The sequence below is a fragment of the Carlito syrichta genome, unplaced genomic scaffold, assembly GCF_000164805.1.
Source record: "Carlito syrichta isolate Samal-C Ts95f unplaced genomic scaffold, Tarsius_syrichta-2.0.1 Scaffold305719, whole genome shotgun sequence".
In the NCBI taxonomy this organism is placed as follows: Eukaryota; Metazoa; Chordata; class Mammalia; order Primates; family Tarsiidae; genus Carlito; species Carlito syrichta.
The window spans coordinates 1,274,132-1,295,318 of record NW_007249815.1 but is presented as its reverse complement, the minus strand read 5'-3'; positions in this window follow the sequence as shown (position 1 = coordinate 1,295,318).

The window sequence follows — 21,187 nt, the reverse complement described above, 5'->3', positions numbered from 1 at the left end:
AAAAGATCATTAGAGACTACTATGTGCACTTATATGGAAACAAACTTGAAAACCTTAAGGAAATGGAAGACTTTCTGTCATCACACAACCTCCTTAGGTTGAAACAAGAAGAAATTGAGACCCTAAATAGACCAATAACAATCAAGGAAATTTCCTACATAATAAGAAAACTACCCACAAAAAAAAAAAAAAAAAAAAAAAAAAAAAAAGCCCTGGACCAGATGGCCTTCCAGCAGAATTCTACAAGACATTTAAAGAGGAGCTGATACCAATCCTACTGAAGGTATTCCAGGTGACAGAGAAAGATAAAATTCTCCTCAAATCATTTTATGAAACTAACATCACATTGATACCCAAGCCAAGTAAAGGCCCAAGAAAGAAAGAGAACTACAGGCCAATATCTTTGATGAACATAGATGCTAAAATTCTCAACAGGATCCTAGTGAACCGGATTCAACAACACATCTAAAAAATCATCCATCATGATCAAGTAGGCTTCATATATGGGATGCAAAGCTGGTTCAATATTTGTAAAACCATAAATGTAATTAAATATATCAACAGATATCAAAACAAAAACCACATGATTATATTATTAGATGTAGGAAAAAAGTTTTGATAAAATCCAGCACCCTTTCTTGATAAAAACCCTCAAAAATCTAGGCATACGGGGAACATAATTCAAAATAGGGCAAGCCATCTACAAGAAACCCATAATCAGCATACTCCTAAATGGACAAAAATTGGAACCATTTCCCCTGAAAACTGGAACAAGACAAGGATGCCCACTCTCACCCCTCCTGTTCAATATAGTATTGGAAGTCCTGGCTAGAGCAAACAGAGAAGGCAATCAGAGGTATCCAAATAGGAAAAGAGGAAGTCAAGTTATCTCTCTTTGCAGGTGACATGATTATGTACCTTGAAAACCCAAGAGAATCTATCAAAAACCTCCTTACACTGACAAAACCTTTGGCAAAATCTCAGGATATAAAATAAATGTGCAAAAGACAATCGCATTTCTTTACACCAATAATAAACAAACAGAAACCCAAATAAAAACCACAATTCCATTCACAATAGCCACAAAAAAAAAAATGAAATACCTTGGCATCTTCCTAACCAGAAACGTGAAAGACCTTTGCAATGAAAACTACAGAACACTGCTCAAAGAAACCAAAGATGTCACAAACAAGTGGAAAAATATCCCATGCTCATGGGTTGGAAGAATCAACATTGTGAAGATGTCCATCCTATCTAAGGCAATCTACAGATTTAATGCAATACTCATCAAATTACCAGCAACATTCTTCTCAGACCTAGAAAAAACAACACAGGAATTCATATGGAAACACAAACAACCAAGAATAGCCAGAACAATCCTCAGCAAAAAAAAAAAAAAAAAAAAAACAAAGCAGGTGGTATCACATTACCAGACTTCAAACTTTACTATAAAGCTACAATAATCAAAAGAACTTGGTATTGGTACAGGAACAGGCATATAGATCAATGGAATAGAAATGAGATTCCAGAAGCAAAACCTCAATTTCTCAGCCAACTCATCTTCAACAAAGCCCCCGCCACCTACAGACACTTCACAAAGGAAAACATCCAAGCAGCCAACAGACACATGAAGAAATGCTCAACCTCACTAATCATCAGGGAGATGCAAATCAAAACCACACTGAGATACCACCTAACTCCAGTCAGAATGGCAATTATCAATAACTCAAAAAATAACAGTTGCTGGAGAGGGTGTGGCAAAAAGGGAAAACTTCTACACTGTTGGTGGGAGTGTAAACTAGTACAACCTCTGTGGGAAACAGTATGGCGATTCCTAAAAGTCTTTGTCTTTTAACTGGTGCATCTATACATGGTAATTGCTACTATTTTCAACATTGTCTTTCTTCAAAAACTACCTTCCACTGTAGGTCTTCTCCCCCAAACTGTAGCACTACACCCAGACTTGGTTCTCACAAGCACTGCCCTTCATTCTAAGCCTTTCTGTCTGCTTTTTCTACCACTCACTTGGCTTCCAACATTCTTATTTCCTTCCTGCTGCCTAAGAGAGCAAGCAGTAACTGATAATGAAAAATTCATATCTATCAATTGATCCATAGATAGAGTCAATCTGTTGTGCCTTCCCCTTTTTAAGTAAATTAAGTGCATTTTAAAGGTTTTCTATTTACCTCAATCATCTTTCCTTTTCAGTTGAGTTTTGAGAAGTAAAAATCCAAAAGAAATTCTACAAGGCAGGTTGACATCAGCATTTGTTAAAATTTCTCCAGATGATGCTAATGTATCGCAAATCCCTGGTGTAGATTTCATAGTTCACAGCCCTGGCTATGTATTATAATTATTTTGGATAGTTTTAAAAATACATCTTAACTCCCACTCTCAAAAATTCTGATTTAGGCTCTGTAGGTGATTTTAATGTGCAGCCGGGGTGCATAGTGACTACTCTAGACCAAAGATTCTCAAAGTCTCCAAATCAGAAACAAGAGCTCATTGATACACAAGGTACGGGATAGAAGACAGGTGGTTGGAGACTTTACCTACCAAGCAATTGAAATAGCAAGTGGACATTACTGTTATATGTTACTACTTGCTGATTTTAGTCTAAAATTTATCATGAAACAAAACAGTATGTAATAGTCCCATATATGGGGAAATATGCAAAATACAACTTGTACAATGTATAGGGGAAACGTTTAGTTTTTCAGCAGAAAACCATTCAAGTTTGTAGCTCATCCTTCTGAATATTATCTCCTCTGATTCTATGAAAGCTATTTTACAGCCCTGCAAATTGCAGGTAGCAATGTCAAATGATTTTTGCCTGTAGACATGCAAATTATGTCTGTCTGGAAGAAGTCCTGTTGTCTCTGCTCCACCATAAAAGAAGCTAGTTTTGTCTCCATTTGTGCATTCATTTAACTGTAAATGTGTCTGTTTTTCCACTTCTTCGATGAGCTAGTTTTTCCACCCCACAAGTTTCACCATTAAATTAAATATACTTTGCAAATGTTCATTTGTGTATCTCTATGGCATTTACTCATTTTCTAAAAATATTTTACCTATATTTTTAATTCTTTTAATCAAGAAAATAAGAATTGACTGGCAAGCAACATATTTTTCAAAAGAACACTTGAGCTCAGAATTTTAGATTTTATTTGATGTTGTTCAATAAAAATATTTAATATACTATTTGTTTATCCAGATATAACACAAAAATTATAAACTAAATTTTTCAGAATCATGTCTATGGAAATTATTTGCTAAATACAGATAAGCAAATATCTCATGGTATAAATAATGCATATTTCTTATGTTACTTACAAGGATTACAAATAAAAATATTTTTTTCTAAAGATAATATTGTATTTAACCACTAGGTGGCAAAGTAATATTTGTGATGTCAATTTTAAGATAGTGTGGAAATCTTTGTTGTTCAATGTTATCACAATTGAAATAAAGATGTTCACTGGATTCTGATTTAGTAGCATTTTCTAAATACACCCCTATTCAAAGGAAACTACCTGTAGCTAGTATTCTCAAGGAAAATCATTTTTTACATTATAATTTATAAAAAGCATACCAAAAGTTTAAAACACTAGATTGAATCATCTATTCTGAAATCAGAGCTGAACTTGAATTTAAAACATTTTTTTTTTACATCAGATACAATCCTCAAGTACGAAGGGATTTTAGATATCATCTAGACTAAGCTTCACTTTTATGCTGAAATGGACTACATGATAGTTCTGATCATTAGTTATTTGGGTTCCTATTAAACATTTTTATTTAGGGAAGATGTGCTGTCTCACAAAGCAGCAAACAATACTGTTTTCCAGGTTTCTTTCTTACTATTGATTGATTGATTGATTGATTGATTTGGGGGTCTCACTCTGTAACCCAGAGCAGACTACAATGGTATAATCATGGCTTACCACAGCTAGATCTCCTGGGTTTAGGCAATCCTTCCACCTCAGCTTTCCAAGTAGTTGGGACTACTGGCATGCATCACCATGCATGGTTAATTTTTTTAAAAATCATTATTTTACTGTAGAGGCAGGGTCTTACTATGTTACCTAGGCTTGTCTCACACTCCTGGGCTCAAGCAATCTTCCCACCTTGGCCTCCAAAAGGTATGAAATTACAGGCATGAGCCACTGTACCTGGCTTTTTAGTTTTTCTTATTTAGAGAAATTTTATATAAGTAACAGAGAAAAATATAACTAACTTCCATCTATACACTATTCAGAATATTTAAAAATATTAACCCCAGACTGTTTTTAAAGGTTTTTTAAAGAAAATTGTGCTTTACATGGAGTAAAATTCTGAGCTCAGATACTTAAAAGATAGTCATAGTCTGAAATTCTAAAAGAGAAAACACTTCATGACCTTTCAAGGTAGATGAAAGGGAAGTATCTAAAAGATAATAGGTCATCCAGAAAGAATATGGCTGTAAAAATCAAAATATTTTTCCCTGAAAACAAATCAAAAAAGAAAAAGGAAAATCAATCTACAAATTATATTGTCAGTAGAATTATGAAATAGATGTCTACAGATTTTATATGGGTAATGGCTCTCAAAAGCAGCTGAGATAAAGTCAGAAACCATATAGGATGAACAGAAGGACTAAAACACAGGGTGAAAATAATAGTGTCCAACTCTGTCCTACACACCTGTCTTCCTTTCTTTAATTGAAATTATATCTTGAGGTTTTAATCTTCTTTTTTCAATTTTTTTTAAAAATTATATTCACTTTACCTCACTTCTGGAATTTTTTTTCCTATGGCACACATTATATTTGACACAATATCTGTCCAAACCCATCATTATTTTTAACAGGGGAACTCTAGGGGAATTTCCATTAAACACAAAAACAAAAACAGGATATAATAAGTTACCACAAACTTTGTAGCTTAAAACAAATACATTAACTATCACACAGTTTTTTCAAGTCAGGAGTCCAGGCATGGCTTTCTTGGCTCCTCTGCTTAGGATCTTAACAGGTTGAAATGGTGTCAGGCAGGGCTTCATTCTCATGAGGATAGAATGGGCAGGGATCTGTTTTTGTTGGCAGAATTCCATTCCTTACAGTCCTAGGACTGAGGGATTTAGTTCTTGCTGGCTGCCACTTCAAGACTATGACTCCACTCCTAGAGGTCAACTTCAGTTTCTTTTCCTGTGAGTTTCTCAACATAGTCTATCCACAGTATAGCAAGTTACTTCTTCAAAGTCAGTAAGAAAGACAGAAGAGCAAGCAAGAATTCTATCATGTGAGGCACTGGAAGTGTATCTACCTAATTATGTGTATTTCATCACCTTCATTGTACTCTATTGGTTATAAGCAAATCATAGGTCACACCCACACTCAAGGGAAGGGTCTATGCAAGATGGGAACACCAGGTAACAGGAATTGTAGGGAGGCACCCAAGGGTCTGTCTACCACATCACTATTGTTCTTTTCATCTAGCATTGTAATGAAGGTGCTACAAGAAAGCAAAGAATAAGACAATAAATAAAACAAAATACAGATATAATAATACTAAGTAAAAATGAATTTAACTTCTAAAGACAAATTCATGGATTTTTTTTTTTAATACAGCTAGGGACCTTCTATTTTATCTTCTCTAAAATAAAATGACAGAGAAATTTTTCACTGCAAATAACTAGGGTCATTATTTCAGAACAAAAAAGTTTACATGGAAAAAGATAGATTCCATTATATTAATAAATAGCACAATTTTCAAAAAAAGATATCACTCAAGTCTTTCCATGCTCAAACACTTAGATCAAGGTATTTATAACAACGACAAAAAGGCAGGACTTCTGATAATAGCAACATGAAGAGGTCAAATGATCTCTACAGAGAACAATTATAAACACTGGACAAAATATTAAAAACAACTCTTTGGGGGCACTGAAAATGACCAAAGATAGGCAAAATCCTGAGAAGAGTTCACTCAAGGAAGAGTGCTATTGCAATGAGTAAGTACTCTATGCTTGAGATTTTCTTTCTAGAGCATTCCTCAATGACAACCTTTTCCCTACAGTCAGGAGGTAAAAAAAACAGCAGCCTGAACAGCTCAAGATGACTGATAGTAGAATTCAGAGGAACAGAACACCTGGAAATTTAACAGGGAATTTTGGATGTGAAATTGCCAAAAAATCTGTCTATAAACCCTGTCCAAGCCTCTGGTTGACCAATAAACCAAATGTGCACAGGAAAGATTGAAGACATTTGGTGAAAATGTAGGCAGAGACTAGAGATGGGTCTACTCTTGGAAGACAGAATATTCCTAGCTAGGTTTGAAGGTTTCCTGCACCTCTGATCAAGTGTGTTCCCCAATTTGTACACAGCTCAGGAAGAAGAAAACTTCCTAAGCCAAAAATTATTAGACATACAAAAAATATGATTCATTCTTAGGGAGAAAAATAGCAATTTCTGAAAAGTTCCAGATGTTAGATTTAGCAAAGACTTCAAAATTGCTATTATAAATATATTCAAATAATTAAATTAAAATGTCACTTTAGTGAGTGAAATAACAAGGGATTTTAACAGAAAAATAGAAGCTACATGTAAGAAGTTAAAAAATACAGTAACAAATGAAAAATTAAACTAGATGTTCACAAGATCAGACTTGAGATAGCAGAAGAATCTGTACATTTGATGATAACTCATTAAAAATTATTCAGCCTGAAAAATAAACATACTAAATAAAAGTAAACAACGCATCACAGATCTATGGAACAGTATCAAACAGCCCAATATTTATGAAATTTGAATTCCAGAGAGGACAAACAGTAAAGGGTAGAACCATTTTTTAAAATACATAATGGCTAAAAACTCCTCAAATTTTGGAAAAACAATATTATAGTTCCAAAAACCTCAACAAACAAATTACTGAAACACAAAGAAAATGACACCTAGACACATCTAGATAAGAGCCAAAGATAAAGAAAAAATTTCTGAAAATGGCAAATGTTTATAGAAACATTATTTATAGTAGCCAAAAACTAGAAGCAATCTTTATGTCTCTTGTCTGGTAACTGGATAAATAAATTAGGGCATATTTATGTAGTGGAACAATATTAAAAGCAATAAGAGAAAAAGCAACTAACATACACAGCACATGAATGAGTCTCAAAAACACCATGCTAGCTAAGAGAAAGTTGATACCAAAGGATTGTATACTGAGTGATTCTCTCTACGAAAAAAAAATTTAGAAAAGACAAATTCACCCCCCAAAAAGTGAATCAGTTATTGAAAATGGGAAGGGAGAGAAGAATTAACTACAAAAGAGATAGGAGGCAAATTTGGGGGTGATAAAGATATTATAAACTTTGATTTTGTGTTTATGAAACTATTCATTCACCAAAACTCATAAAAACATTTAAAAGAGCTGAATTTTACTGAATATAAACTATACCTCAATATATATATAAAATACCAGTTAATGAACACATCCACATACAAAATAAGAGTTCTTGAAAATGCAAGAGTACTTGAAAATGCAAGAACTTGAACTTAGTAGATGGTAACATGTCAAGAAGGCAAAAGTAAGCAAATATATAAGACAGAAGTTAGCAAGCTACACTATGGGTCAAATTTGGTCTACTGCCTACTTGTGTCATACAAACATGTTCGATTATTTATGCATTGACTGTGGCTACTTTTGCACCACAATGGAAGAGTTTAGTAATTGCAAAAATATAATGTGGCCCATAAAACCAATTTTTTTTAATAGTTGGCCTTTCACAAAAAAAGGTCTTTCTACCCCTTATATAGAGGATCAGAATAATTATTTAGATTTGTTTAATTAGTGATATAACAATATACATGTGCTACAAAAAGACTATGTCTATTTAGCCAAAACTTTTTTCTGAATTTACTTAAAATGATTATCTGTAGTATCCAAAAAATACACATATACACTGAATTCTGAGAAATATTGTATAGGTCATATTCTCTAATGCATAATGCTAATACTCTAGAAAGAAACAAAATTTAAAACAAAACCCCCGACAACAGTAAAAAAAAAAAAAAAAAAAAAAAAAAAAATTAACAGACTTCTGAAAAACACCTGAATCAAAATTGAAGTTGCAGGCTAGTTTCACTACATCATTCAATAACCAAAACTTCAAACAGAATATTTTTTTGTCCGTATGGTCTTATTGCTAAACAGCACAAATAGTAATGTTACCAAACTGAACATTCAATTCAAGAAATTAAAAATAAACTGACAACACAAATTGTAGAAAGCAAAGCAAAGGAATTAATAGACATAAAATTAGAAATCAATAAAATGGTGGAAATTGTAAAAAAAAAAACACAATAAAAGAAAAAATCTGAATATTTTAATAAAAAATTATAACATGTTAGAGGAAATTAGAAAGTGCTTTTACCATAGCTAGGGTGAAGATTTCAAAAGCAGTAGAATATGTCACCATTTGCTGTATATTTTGAAAATATGAGTAAAATAATGAAATACTGAGGATAGCAAACATTGTCCTAATTATTTCAAAAAAATGTAGAAAATGTGAAAGCAAAAAACAACTCAAAGCATTTAAATAACTAATACCAATACATTCCTGATCTGATGGGTTTAGATGCAATAGTTAAAAGTTTTCAAAAAATAAACAACAGATGCCCTATGCTACAGCTTCTAAAGTATGCTTCTTTTTTAACTAATTTTTTATTTTAAAGATTTGGGGTATAATTCAGGGTTAGGTATACAAATGTTCATTATGCAGCTACCCTTGTTGATGAGGTATAAAATTAAAGTTATATTTGAAAACCTTAAGAAATATTTGTCATTGAACTTCATTTTGATAAACTCTTCTTTATTAAGCTCAGCACTGATTTTTTTTCTCCTTCCATCCTTCCCTTATCTCTCCCTCTCTCTCTTTCTCGGGCTTAGAAAAACACCTAAGTGGTATACTTGTCACAGAATTACGAAATATTCTTTGCCTGTATATACTTTGTGAAAAAAAATTGTCAGGATTCTGCTTCTCATCTTCTATAGCTAATAATGTTTATATGGTAGATAGTGTGAATAATACTTATTAATTTTACACATAAAGCACTGTTTTTAGATGAATAAGAGATATTTTCATTTTCATTTCCTTTTCCTTTTTTTTTTTTTTTTTTTGATAGTTGGAATCTCATTTCCAGGCTTGAGTGCAGTGACACTATCATGGCTCACTACAGGTGCACACCACCATTCCCAGATATATATATATAATTTTTTTTTTTAGAGAAACGAGTTCTCACTGTCGCCCAAGGTGGTTTTGAACTTCTGGCCTTAAGTGATCCTCCTGCCTCAGTCTCCCAAAGTGCTGAGATTACAGACATGAGTCACCACGCTTGACCATAAGAGATACTTTCTGAGGGGAAATTCAGTAGGAATGCTTTATTATTGCAAGCCGAGTACAACAGGAATTATTATAATAAAAACTTAAAAAGCAGAATCTAGACATACTAATCTCATCATAATATAACTCTAAATACTTAACTTACATAATACTGACTCTATATGCATACTAAAAATAATCAGATATTCTGAATCTCCCGTATGTCACCGTGATACCAATGTGCTTCCAACTTTCAATTCTTGTATCATTGTTAGTATTAATGTTGTTATTCTGATACTAGGGTAGACATATAAATTTAAGTAACTGTCTTGACCATTGTCCTTTCCAAACAAAACTGTGATCTATAGCCCTGACTAATGTAAACCAGGTGATATTTCCCCAGGCCTCTGCTGGGTATGACAGTCTTGTGGCATTTTTCCAATTATCTGGGGGGCATTCATATTCTCTTTCACAGAAATTTAAATTGAAGGAAAACATTTATGTCATTATTAGTAGAAAACAAAAATAAAACAATGCCATGAAAAAGATTCAGGGTCATGAGGGTCACATTAAATTGAATTTATGAGAAGAAAAACTAAGTAAGATATGAAATTGAGAACATAAATAAGCAAAAGTTAGAGGATAGATAAATATAGTCAGAGAAAACCTGTGTTTTTAGCATTTCTCTAACCCTGCATACTTTAGGTTAATGAAAAACTTTAAATGCTGAACTGTAAGTCCCTATGGGAAGGCATTGCAAAGAGATTTATGCAACGAATATTTCTAGGTCATCTGTATATTAGAAAATTTTCTATGGTGCTTTTGATATTTGATATTACTTCAACCATTAGTACTATTTTCAATTATTTATTCTAACATGGTAACATGTTTAGTAAATGTATTATGTCTATTAAGTTAAAAAATTTTTTCTTTATATGATTGCTATTTTTAAAATGTCATTTGGAACCTCCATCTCATTAATTTATTAAACAAGCATTTGTTAAGCTTTTATTGTATGCAAACACATTGTTATCTGTGGCCTTATGAGGTGAAAATTGAAGGGATCTATAGGAGGACACAATAAAGAAAGCTTGTCAAAGAATGAATCATAATGAACAGGGAAAAGTTTAAAGTTTTTCTTCCTGAAACAAGACAAGGATGCCCACTTTTACCACTTTTCTTCAACATAATACTGGAAGTCCTAGTCAGAGCAATTAGACAAGAGAAGAAAACAACAGACATCCAAATTGGAAAGAAAGATGTTAAGTTGTTGCTGTTTGCAAATGACATAATTTTACATATACAAAGCCCTAAAGACTTCACCAAAAACTATTAGAGCTAATTAATCGAGTAAAGTTGCAAAGTACAATATAAACATACAAAAATCAGTAGCATTGCTATATACTAATAGGTAAATATCTAAAAAAGAAATAAAGTAGCCAGGCTCAGCAGCTCAACCTGTAATCCCAGTGCTTTGGGAGGCCGAGGTGAGTGGATTGCCTGGGTCCACGAGTTCGAGACTCGCCTGGGCAACTTGGTGAGACCTCATTTCTACAATTAAAATAAAAAATTAGCCAGGCGTGTTAGCACGCGTCTGTAGTTCCAGCTACTTGGAAGACTGAGGCGGAAGGATCGCCGGAGCCCAGCGGGTCGAGGCTGCGGTGGCCGGGAGCGGCCACTGCTCTCCAGTCTGGGTGACAGAGTGAGACTCCAACTCAAAAAAAAAAAAAAAGAAAGAAAGAAAGTAAACAATCCCATTTACAATTGCTATTTAAAAAAAATATATATTTAGAATAAGTTTAACCAAGGAAGTGAAAAATCTCTGCACTGAAAACTATAAAACATTGGTAAAAGAAATTGAAGAAGACACAAATAAATTGAAAGATATTTCTTACTTATAAATTGGAATAATTAATAATGTCAAAATATCTAAAGTAATCTACAGATTCGATGCAATCCCTGTCAAAATATCAATGACATTCTTCACAGAAATAGAAAAAACAATCCCAAAATTTGTATGGAACCACAAAAGACATCAAATAGCTACAGAAATATTTAGCAAAAAGAGCAAAGCTGGGTCATCATTCTACCTGACTTCAAAATATACTATAAAACTATAATAACCAAAACAGCATAACATTGGCATAAAAGCAGACCCATAGACCAAAGAAACAGAATAGAGAGCACACAGAAATAAATCCAGGTACTTACTAGTCTTAGGTAATGGTGCTAAAAACACACAATGGAGAATGGACAGTCTCTTCAATAAAGGGTGCTGGGAAAACCAGACAACCATATGAAGAATATAGCTAGACCATTATCTCTCATGGTAATCAAAATGGGTTAAATACTTAAGTGTAAGACCCGAAGCAAGAAAAGTGCTAGAAGAAAACATACAGGAAATACTTCATGATAATGAACTGAGCAATAATTTTTTGGATAAGACCCCAAAAACACAAACAACAAAGCAAAAATAGACAAATGGCATTGCATCAAATAATAAGGTTCTGGACTGCAAAGAAAACAATAAATCGAGTAAAATGATATCCTACAGAATGGCAGAAAATATTTGCCAAAAAAATGCATCTGATTAGTGGTTAATTTCAAGAATATATAAGAAACTCAAACAACTCAACAGTAAAAATAAAATAGTCCGATTTAAAAAATGGATAAAAGATATGAATAGACATTTTTCAAAAGAAGACATGGATATGGTCAACAGGTACATTAAAAAAATGCTTGACATAACTAATCATTAGAAAAATGCAGATCAAAATCACTATGAGATATCACTTCACTCCTGTTAGAATAGCTATTATTAAAAAGACAAAAAAATAACAAATCCTGGCATTGATGTGAAGAAAGGGAAATACTGTTGGTGGGAATGTAAATTAGTATATTCATTATGGAAAGCAATATGGAGTTTTCTCAATAAAATAAAATAAAGCATAATAAATATAAAAATAGAACTACTGTATGATGCAGCAGTCTCACTACTGGATATACATATCCAAAAGAAATGAAATCAGCATGTAAAAATGATGTGTGTATCCCCACATTTATTCCAACAATATTCAAAATAGCCAGGCTATGGAATCAACCTATACAGGCTATGGAATCAATCAATCAAGTGTCCATCAACAGATGAGTGAATAAATACAATGTGATATTACAGAGGTAAAAAATAATACACACATTTTAAGAAAGGAAAAAACTGTATTAAAATTGTTATACTGTCCTGCCTGTCAGATGGTGACGCTAACATTCATTTGATTAATTGAGCACACGTCATACTACACATTGCAAGCATACTACACATTGCCACCATGATTCAATTTAACTTTTAAAAGTAATATGTAGACTTCTCTAAATATATATAGATTTTTAGCATCCTCAGTATATCTCATATATCTCATATTGGGGATGCCAAAAAATGTATACATATTTTAAGAGATGTTATCTATGTAGTATTTTTTGCTGTACTTTTCAGAAGTGTCTGGTACAGTGGTTACTGAGGGTAACCACTCTGAACAACTCATGTAATTGCAGAAGTCAAACATAACTTGCATTCATCTTTTGCTATTGATATATATTGAGTATTGCAAATTTAATAGCTTATAGTTTTTTTTTCTTTCTTAAAATATATATGCATTTTTGGCACTCATTACCCACATACACACACACACACACACACACACACACACACACACACGCACACACACACACACAAACCACGCACAATGGAATATTATTCTGCCACAAAAAAAGAATACAATTCTGTCATTTGCAACAACATGAATGAACCCAAAGGACATTATGCTGAGTGAAATTAGCCAGACACAGAAAGATAAATACCTCACAATCTCATGTGTAAAGAAGTTGATCTAATAGAAGTGGAGAGTCAAATAGTGGTTGCTACAGAAGCTAGGGCAAAGAGTGGGAGGGGGAGATAATATTGATAAATAGTACAAAGTTATAGGTACAAAATAACTAGAAGAGAGGATGTTCTCACCAAATAAATGATAAATACATAATGATGAATAAGCTAAATACCCTGATTTGACTTTTACACAATGGATATGTAAATAGAAACATCACAAGCATATCCTATAAATATGTACAATTATTACATGTTAATTAAAAATGAAATTTAAAAATGAAATCACTTTTCTAGATTATTTGAGATTTTCACACACCAAACCAAAGGAAAGTAAAGAAAAATCCTATCTAAATGTCAATTTTTCAGAGAATTGAAACCCGAATAAGCAGAGGAAACAAAATGTATGTCATGGGGCAGCCAGGCAGAAGAAACATGAAATGACCCATGCAGAAGATCATGGGGTGATCCAGGCAGAAGAAACAACTAGCACCAAGTCCCTGATAAGAAAATAAATTAAATAACCTCATTTTAAGAGGAAAATGGAAAGGGGTCTTGGAAAGGGAAGAACATACAGCAAAGCTGGGACTCAAACCAAAATATTTTTACTTAAAGTACATTTCCCTTCTTAAAGGGATGAAAAAATGAAATGCAATGTGCATGGATTATATGACCTACATAAAAACAAATTTTTCTACTCAGATATCCTCAATAATTCTCATTGTAGGAAAAATTATCCTATAAAGGAAAGGAACATTAACAAAATGGAGTGTCATAAAATTCATACAGTGGAAGGATATTTAATTGTATGGGAAATATTACTATTTTATTAATATTATATTTTATTATTTTATTAAAAACACTTTAAAGGCATATGTAGTTTGCCTTTCCTCTATAATTCTGCTCAGAAACTGTTAGATGAGTTTGAGCTATGTAGTCTTTGGCAGTGGTGGGGGTGGGGGTTGGACCTTTAGCAAGGTAAAAGGGTATGTGTTCAGGGCTAGATAGACTAGTGTGAAGTGAGGAGTGACCTGACACTGGATGTGGAAAACCAAGCAGAGTGAAGAAGGCTTTCATCCAGGAAGGTGGGCTGGCTGAGGGTGTCAGAGCCTGAGAGGGGTTGGGAATTTCCATACAGGAATCAGCGGGTGAGGACTGTCATATTCTGAGTAGGAAAATAAAGTTACCTGTGAAAGAAAAAGTGGTGACAGTGGCAGGATATTAGTTACATACAGGGATACTGATAAAATTAGTAAACATATTAAGAATAATGAAAACCAGTTTTCTCACTGTCAGAGAAAAGAGGTACCAAAATAAAAAAAGAGAAAATGAGAATGAACCCTGTGGTTATAAATAAGGATCAGAGATATCAGGTGTAACTCATAGTTTATAATGGAGAAATATGTAGATGAGAGATAGAAAAATATAGCTGCAAATGTGTGTATGCATATATATGTATATATATTTACACACAGATGTATGCATATATACACACACAAACATATTCACTTCTTCAAAATACAATAGATGGGGTGTCTTAAACAGCAGAAATTTATCTCTGTTAGTTCTGGAGGTTAGAAAATCTAAGATTAAAGTACGTGCTAGTTCAGTTCCTTGTGAGAGTTCTCTTCCCGGTTTGCCCACAGCTGCCTTCTTGCCATGCCATTACATGGCCTTTCCTTGGTATGCACATGTGAGGAGTAAAAATTTCTCTCTTCCTCTTCATGTAAGGTTACCAATCCTACCGTATTAGGATGCCCACTCTTAAGACCTTAGTTAACCTAAATTACCTACTAAAAGCCCTATGTCCAAATAAAAGCATATTGGGAGTTAGGGCTTCAACATATGAGGGGTGGAGGGTACGCAATTCAGTCTATAACACATATACATACCTATTGTATATGTGTATACACTTTACTAAAAAGAACAAGGACTTCTTGTTAAAAAAAAAAAACAACTGACTGATTTTAAGACTGGAGGAAAAAAGATGATCCTGAAACATATTTGTGCTCAAAGAATGATAGAGATATGTCAAAAGGGCAGAGAAGTTAGACTGAAAGGGTTCTCACGGGCCATATCTGGAATAATTTGAGCCCCTAAACAAATAATAATATTAATGTATTATAATCCATTGAATAAAATTGGAATCTGTGAGTCCATAGTAATTAGTTCACAAATTACATAGATTGACATTCATACACGGAGCAATATATTTAAATTATTCACTGCAAGAATTTTTCTTTCCTCAGTTTTGTCTTCTCTCCTAGTTTTCCTTTGCTGCTTCCCCCAACCCCTTCTAGCCTCAGTCCTGACACTTCTCATAGGAAATAATCAATGAACAATCTCGATCAACTTTGAAACGTAGGCGTTCTCCTTGATTGCCCTTTCCCTAAATCCCTACATTTTAAAAAATGTTTTAATAATTTTATTTTCTTAAACTATTTCTCAAAACTTTCCCATCTATTCCGGTCTATCTTTGCACTAGTACAAGCCTAAATTACTGTCTTCTTGTCAGCCTCCCGGCCTCTAGTTTATTCATTAATTTATTCTGTCATTCAATCATTAAATATATATTTAAGTTATATCATGCATTAACCCAAGACAGATAGTTGCTACCCTCATGTAACTTATAGTCTAGTGGTTAATAAACTAATTTAATAAAAAATTGCAAAATTAATCTTCAAATACAACCGTGATTTTGATAAAAAGGAGAACTAAAGACGTTATAAGAAGATATAACTAAGAAAAAAAGATATAGACCTGACGCAGTGCTCATGCCTGCAATCCCAGCACTTTGGGAAGCAGAGGTGAGAGGATTACCTGAGCCCACAGATTTGAGACCAGCCTGGGCAACATGGTGAGACCTCATCTCTACAATAAATCAAAAAATTAGCCGGGCATGGTGACACGCACCTCTCGTTCCAACTACTTGGAGGCCCGAGGTGAAAGGATAGCCTGAGCCCAGCAGGTTGAGGCAGAGTGGCCATGAACGTGGCACTGTTCTCCAGCCTGGGCAACAGAGTGAGGCTCTGACTCAAAGAAAAAAAGAAAAAAGAAGATTGAAACTGGAGGATTATAAAAGCCATCATCAAAAAAGTTGTATTTGAGTTGTGGTCTGAAAACAAGAATGGGTTTTAGTTTTGGAATGGGTAGGACAGAAAATTCCAAATAATGTATATTGAAAAATCCTCAAGGTGGGAAAAAGCCAGGTATATTCTAGAAACCAAAACAAGCCAGCCTAGCTAAAGAACAGTGTGGGAGGGAAAGAGAAGAGATGGATCTGAGAGCTACTTGGGAAATAAAATTGACATGAGTTTGAATGAACTGGATCTACTATTGTCAGGGACAGAGAAATATCAAAGGTGACTACTGAATTTCTGATTTTTGCAACCAGTTAGATGAGTATGTCTTGAAAAAGAACTAGAGTGATTCCATGCTTGCATTGGAAGAGGAGGGGAAAAAATATGCGTGCTTTCAGTTTCAGGTATAATAACTTTTACTTGTCTATGGAACCTATTAATGATAATAAATGAAGCTCCAAGGAGATGTGATAGATGTACAAATTTGAGGGAAGCTATAAAGATAAGAATTTTCAGAAACTAAGAAGTCAAAAAGCTAAAGGAAGGAAGCCTTTCTAAATGCAGGAAGTGATTAAGTCCCAATGTCTGTTGACACATCAGAGAAAATAATAACTGAAATACATTCATTGGAATTAACCATATAAAGGTCCTTGTGCCTGTAGAATAAATTACTTCAAACTCCAAAACATGCCAGTCAATGGGAGGGTCGGTGGTTGGGGTGCAACCACCTCATGTGACATCCCTGACTAACTCACCTCCACCACAGAGCACTTATTCACATTATTTCCCACTGCCCCTCCTACCAATGTCCCCTCAGAAATATTACCCTCTCTCTATTCAGGCCCCAGTCCAAATTCCTCCTCTCAGTGAACATTTTTACATTGTTTTTTGATTTACAGTGCCCATCACTTTTAATGTGCATTGTGATTTTAACATATGCTTATCTCTCTATATAAAAAATATTAGCTCTTTGCTTCCACAGTGATTTGCACATGGGAAATAAATACGTTTGGTTATACTTTTCAAATTTCCTATTATTCTTGAGTTGCTTTTCAATGAATTTCTCATTATCCTCTTTCTCTTTTCATGTACATTTCTGAAAGAGGCTGACAAGATATTTCCGAGTGAGCTTTGCCAGGTGTCGGTACATTCGTGGAGTCACCATGGATACAAGTTCTGCTCCTCAATTTTGTAAATCAGGAATCTTAATTTCACCACTTAATCTATTGATGGCCAGATTCTAGAAAGCATTCACGACAATCAAGCTTACAAAAAAGACATGTAATACCAAATATATATATTTTTTCATACATAATTCTAGAGATGATGTACTTTCATATGTTAAATATCTCAAATTAAAGAATATCTTGAAGGATTAGGAAACATAGAAAAAGTAATAAACATATTAAAATATCCATCTATTACATGATTTTCATATTTGATGTTTTGAAAAGAGGAAAATGAATGAGAGAGAAGATAGAATCCATAGATACTATGAGAGTACATGATAAAGTGAGAAGAACATAGTGTGTCCGAAACCCAACAAACCAAGGTACCACTTTCAACTACGGTTGTGGTTCTTATGTGATTTAACTATGGTTCTTATGTGATTTTTTTTGCCTATGAACTGTATACCAAATAGGGTTATTATGAGAATTAAATTATTCAGTTTATGAACATTTCCTAAGACACCATAATATTATGCAATATAAAAATGGATTCTCGTTTCATCTTTGTTTATATCGGCATATTGTATTATATGGTTTTTGTCCCAATTCTCCATTTAGATAAGGATTTGTGTATTCTTACTCTCCACATTATTTCCCAGCTATTTTAGTACTGGGAAGTACTATTTTATTTTCCAGCAATTTCTGGTATTGTTCAATTAACAGATTTCAGAAACTCTGGAGTAACATGAAAGCAAGCGTTATCTTCTTCATTCAAAATTAAATGTAAATACCTAACCAACTGCCCCTACTTACCATCCAAGCTCAGATTATCAAAGATATTAGAATGTTCAGAAATTAACTATGATTGGGAGAATTATCTGTGTGCAATTGAATATTCTGGTTCCATTTTATCTAGAGAAACAGAATTTGGGAGCAAGTTGTTAAAGATGTGAACACAAAATCTCTCAGGCTCTGAGCCTTCTTAAAATTGTTGGTTAATTTTATATACCAGCTTGTCATGGAATGCTCAGACATTTGGCCTAAACATTATTTCTGAGTATATCTGTGAGGGTATTTCTGGATGAGATTATCATTTGGATCAGTAAACTGAGTAAAGGGGATTGGCATCCCTAATGTAGATGGGCTTCATAGTCAGTAGCAGGTCTGCATAGAATAAAAAGACTTTATCCTTCTCTTAAGAGGAAATTCCTGTCTATGTTGAACTGGAACATCAGATTTTTCTTGCCTTTGGACTTGAACAGAAACATCAAGTCCTCTTAGGTTTTGAGTCTCCCAGCTGTCAGACTAGAACTATGCCATCAGCTTTCCTGGTTTCCAGTTTGCCAACTGCAAATCTTGAAACTTATTGGCTTCTATAATAGTGTGAGTCATATACACATACATATGCATGTATAGCTCCTATTGACTCTGTTTCTCTTGATAACCCTAATATACCTACACTGGAGAAACTGGGAGAATGAACTTGTTGAGGGTCCTTTCAATGGCATAGTTAACATAAGTTATCATCAATATTTACTATCTCAATGTTAACATAAGTTATCATCAATATTTACTATCTCAATCGATGGCTCCAAGCTATCTTGTTTGATGTAGCATGCTAAAAAGCACACATTTACTAAAAATAGTTAGATGCCTTGGCCAGTCTTTGAATATTTTCCAAGATACATAGGTAAACAGATTTCTAAATTGTTTCTACAGTAACACCTATTGAAGGTTTTTACCCTCCCTGACACATCCAGTAGTAACATAATTCCTTTTTTATATTTGCATTTTAATTTGTAGAGAAATGTTTAATCCATCTCAAAAGTGCTTATTAAAGACACTGTGGAAGCTAAAGCATATTTTTTTCAAATTCAATGATTTTTAAAATGTCTCCCACGCACTCTCACTCTACACACATGGGCACACACACACTTGTACAATCCATAAATGTTTAAAGGAGAAAAGGAGCATTATATTGTATTTGGAACTGAAATACGAATCATATTTTATTGAAAATACTTTAAATTTTAGTTAGCCAACTTTTGTTAAAATCTGCACGACACCTTCTTTGCCAGTACCTTAGCTGCTATGGAAATTTTTTTCTGTTAAAAAAAAAATAAGATGCTACCTATGATTCATTTTATGTGATCTTTTGGAATTTTAGTTAACAGATGAGCCACAGTATAATTTTTTTTTATTTTTTTTTATTTTTTTGTAGACACAGTCTTCCCAGGCTGATCTCAAACTCCTGGGCTCAAGTGATTCTCCCCCCTTGGCCTCTCAAATTGCTGAGATTACAACATGAACCCAGCCCACAGTATAAATGCTTGACTATAAAAGGGTTCCAAAGGCAACACAGATTTAAGAAAACTAGTCAGTATTTTATGTATATACATTATAGTAATTAGCACAATCTTTATTATGAAATACAATTTCTGATGTGAATCGTTCACTTGTTAAAAGGACTGGATAAATTGCAAATTTTAAAACTTACTGTTTTTCTCTCCCTTATGTCTAAAGGAAAATGAATAAATTTCTTCCCTTGTCTTTGTTAACAGCTAATTTTCACAAAAGGGTAAAATCATGATTCTCATATAGACATAAAAATGAACAGGTGGTAAGAATGCTATTTAACTCATAATCAGCGAGAGAACTAGGCAGATGTTATAACTGGTTCAAACAAGAATCCAAAGAACAGACACATTTATAGATCAGGAATATTGAAATAAATGTGCAGATGGATGCAAAACTGCTTTTTCCACAAGAAAGGGAAGGGAAAGCAGAGTCAACTGAACCTCTCCCCAGATAGGAAAATATTTGTATGTCAATAGACAAAATATTTTTTGCATTGTTATCAGTTATCTATAATTGACACAGTCATAAAATAGCTTCCATAGCTTCCATAGAGTCAGGTAACCCAAAGAGATATTCTCTCAAGTCTAGCAATCTGTACTTTTCCACTGAAGCACACATTTTTCTCTACATAGAAAAATGTAAACCCAGGGTAGGAATGGCGGCTCATGCCTATGGTATGGCTGTGCCTACTCAGGAGACTGAATTGTAGGGTCACTTGACCTCAGAAGTTTGAGGCCAGCCTGAGCAGTATAGCAAGACCTATCTCTCAAAAAAAGGGGGAGGAAATGTATAGCTAATATATATATACACATACAATGCTAACATATATTATATATTATCTATATTATATGTTATGTATAATATGTTATATGTTATTAATATGATGTAAACCCTAGCCCTGTCCCTACAGTTGTTGATGAGCAAAAATATTGTCATTTAAATTTGTTTTTGTCGTTTGGCTATATAACAACCAAAAATTTCATAGAGCTTCAAAGGGATCACTTATAATCTCACTCTTCCATCCCAGCCCGAGAAATGTAACTCTTCGAGAACTCAGATTGATTATTTTTTAAAAACTCAGCTGTCCAAAGTTTTGATGTTGGAGTCAATGGTGTAGGCAGGGTAGATGATGGCAGCTGGCTGAAGAGAGGAAGAAGAGAAGGTGCTGGAAAGAAAGAGTTGACATACACTGTCTTTTCTCTACCCTTCATGAAGTAACTCTGTATCTCAAAATTAAAATAAATATGAAATCTGTTATTATCACAACCATGTTTATAAAGGAATCTGTTATTTTTATACTTTTTCATACCCAAGTTTTTAAATTGTGGTATTTTAAAATACATATA